The following is a 3,524-nucleotide window of genomic DNA, read 5'->3' on the forward strand; positions in this document are numbered from 1 at the left end:
AAAACTTCCCAAGTGGCCAACACCAGCCATCAGGACTGGACTGTTCATAAGGGCCATGTGCTCTCAGTGGTAGCTCTATAAAGGCAGTTGAACATCCCATGGACTCCAGTGGAATCGGAGCCCTTCGCCCTCCACCCTGAAAGCTCCCCTTTGTTCCCACTCCCCTGTCTAGACTATCAGCGCCCTGAGAGCAGAGGTCACAGATGGTCTATCCTCACAAGCCGGTAGCCTAGGGCAGAGCTTTGTCCATAGTTAGATCGCAAGAAACGCAGCTGAATCAGAACCCCAGATTCAACCCCCCAGAGCGGGATGTGAAGCCCAGGAGCCAATAGTCCCTGCAGGGTTTGTTTTTTTTTTTTTAGTTTTTTTTTTTTTTAGTTTTTCGAGACAGGGTTTCTCCATAGCTTTGGAGCCTGTCCTAGCACTAGCTCTTGTAGACCAGGCTGGCCTAGAACTCAGAGATCGCCTGCCTCTGCCTCCCGAGTGCTGGGATTACAGACGTGCGCCACCACTGCCCAGCATCCCTGCAGGTTTGAGTGAAAGATTGAAACGCGCATGACAGAGCCACCAGGAAGGCAGGAGTCTAACTAGGGGCCCCACTGGTCTGATCAGACAAGCACCAGCCTTCCACAGTCCTGCCTTGGGCCAGCAGTGAAAGTCCAGCTCTTATCCATGGCCCCACTAACGTCAAGGTGAGGTTGGACTCTTGGTGCCACCTTGAGCTCTCATTACTCAGCGGCAGGTTCAGAAGCAGGTGATTTATGGGGCCGCTCTGCTGGGAGAGAGAGAGAGAGAGAGAGAGAGAGAGAGAGAGAGAGAGAGAGAGAGAACTTGCCTATCATGCCTGGAGCCCTCCTGCTATCCTCAGAACCACAGAAAAGTAAGTTGGATAGGACAAGCCTGTGAGCTCAGCACTTGGCACTCAGGAGGTCAGAAGTTCAAGGTCATCCTCATTTACCTAGGAAGGTCAATGCCAGTCTGGGTGAGAGACCCTGCTGAGAAAGAGAGAGGGGGAGGAAAGAAAAGGAAAGGAAAAAGGGAAGATGGGAGAAGAGAGAGAGAGAGAGAGAGAGAGAGAGAGAGAGAGAGAGAGAGAGAACACTTAAACTAAGCTTGGTAATGGAGTTTACACTCTTGTCACCCTAATGCCAGGGAAGTAGAGGCAGAAGGATCCTGAGTTCTGATTTGAGCTACCCAGCAAGACCTCATCTTAAAAACCACATAACAGAAGTCAGAGACGGGGTCTCCCTCTTTCTTTTCTATGACTTCGGTTCTTCTTTGGCCATCTGGGGCTGGAGCCGGGAAAAGGGTCCACTGAGTCATTGTGCCCACCTTCAGCTGGTGCTTGGGGATTATCCTTCTCCAGGACAAAGGAAAGCAGGAAGAAGGGTGGAGACAGGCAAGGAGTGGAGGGAGCAGGATTGCCCGGCGCCTTGCCCAGATTCCCCCCTGACCTACAGATTAAAGTTCAACCCCTTTTTGGTATGCAGAGCCCTTCCCAGGCTGGGCTCACCCAGCGCCACAGCCTTATCTCTGTCTCCCTGCTCTGCCCTGACAACCTTAGAGTTGTGGCTGTTGGCTGACCTGGGACAATGGCTCTGAGTCTGTAAGGGCCCTGTCCTACCCCAACCCATGGGTGATGCCCTCCCTGAAAAGCCTAGTTCTCGGCCAGGCCTTCTCCAGCAGCAACTGCTGCTCCTACCTCAGTCAGCCTGATAATACAGAGGGATCGCTTTATTCATTCCTTTGTTCTGCCTGCATTTGTGTCCTTATTCTGTGAGCACCTGGAGGAGTCAGCACGAGCATTCGGTTCCAGAGACTCTACAGATCGGGTTCATTTTATTAATAGGCCCATCCTTCCAACTACGGAATGCAGAGTGGGTTAGAGTCAGGGGCAGGAATGAGGAGGGGAGCTAGGAAAGAGTAGACCTGGGGCCAGACCCAAGGTGACAGCTCTAATAGATGGACCCCATGGTCCATCTATTAGAGGGGGTCCTGACTTGTTCCTCAGGTTTTGGCTTGAGGACAGTATCTTTCCCACTAGCACTGGGCCACTGTCTTCTCACCCAGAGGGCAGACCAGAAAGAGGAGCTTTGTAGGAGAGAGGCCTATTAGCAGGAAGGGGGGACCTCAGAAATGGACCCTGGCAGGCAAGGGAACCTCAGAGAGGGAACTGGCAGGAGGGGGAACCTCACAGAAGGGTGAGTTTGCTCTGCCAGGGGAGTATAAATGTTGAATGAAGCCACTGTAGCCATCTGCGTACAGAATTCTTGAAACAAACGGAAACATTGTTTCAAAATATACCAAAATCAGATCTCATCCAAAATGATAAGTTAACTGCCAGGGGTTGGGCTGGGGTGGAGCTGACATTCTGTTTTCATTTATGTAAAAGAGAATAGCTTAAACTAAAGGAAACTTTGGAAGCAAATGTTCATGCAAATGACGTCCCAAATAAAAGGACTATGCCCATATGTAGATTATATGGAATAAGTAATCATAGGGAACACAATGTCCTACTTATTTATCCTACTGTATTTATTTATGGTGTGTGTGTGTGTGTGTGCAGGTGCGTGTGTGTGCGTGTGTGTGTGTGCGTGTGTATGTGTGTGCGTGTGTATGTGTGCGTGTGTGTGTGTGTGTGTGTGTGTATGTAAAATGGCACATCTCTGGAGGTCAGAGGAAATCTTGTGCTCGTTAGTTCTCTTATTCTGCCATGTGAGGCTAAGGATCAAACTTGGGTCATCAGGCTTGTCAACAAATTCCTTTCCCACTGAACCATCTCTCCAGGCTCTTAATATTTTATTTTTAATAGAAAAGGTAACTGCTCATTGTGAAACACTTAAGGAATGTAGAAACAATGGAAGCTGGGCACGATGCTGTAGGCGTGCCTGTAAGCACAGCATTTGAGAAGTGAGGGAAGTCGAAGTTCAAGGTCTTTTTCAGCCACACCGGAAGTTGGAGGCCAGCCTGGGCTACAGGAGACCCCATCACAAACAACAACAAAAACCTATCCCTGGTGAATTGCAACCACCTTTTCCCTACACAACAAACCAAAACCTGGGGTTATTCTATTTTTCTGCAGCTCTCTGTCTCCCCAGGACATTACAGTCTTGCGGAGGAATGAGTTGGGGATCATGTTTAAAGCCAAAGGTTCCCATGTTAAACAGTTAAGATTCAAAACCCAGGGATGCCCCAGCCAGCAGCAGAGAGATTTTTTGTTAAACCCCATGGCGCTTCATTCAGTTCTTCGTTTGTAAAATCATCTATACAGTATAGTGGAGGTCTTCCTTTTCTGTTTTCGTTCCTCTCTTTCTTTTTGAGACAAATCTTGCTCTATTAGACCTAGAAGAAAATACGTGGTAGCTCACAGTGGCCTCACACTTGCCCTGGCAGCCAGACTCTACAGGTGTGAAAAAATCAATTGGGAGGCGGAAAGATGATACAATCGGGAGGAGAGCTCTGATACATAGTAACTTCTCCAATCAGGAAGGCTCCCAATCAACAACAGCTACAAAGTATAAGAT

The sequence above is a fragment of the Alexandromys fortis genome, unplaced genomic scaffold, assembly GCF_014885135.2.
Source record: "Alexandromys fortis isolate MF-2015 unplaced genomic scaffold, M_Fortis_MF-2015_v1.1 scaffold_31, whole genome shotgun sequence".
In the NCBI taxonomy this organism is placed as follows: domain Eukaryota; kingdom Metazoa; phylum Chordata; class Mammalia; order Rodentia; family Cricetidae; genus Alexandromys; species Alexandromys fortis.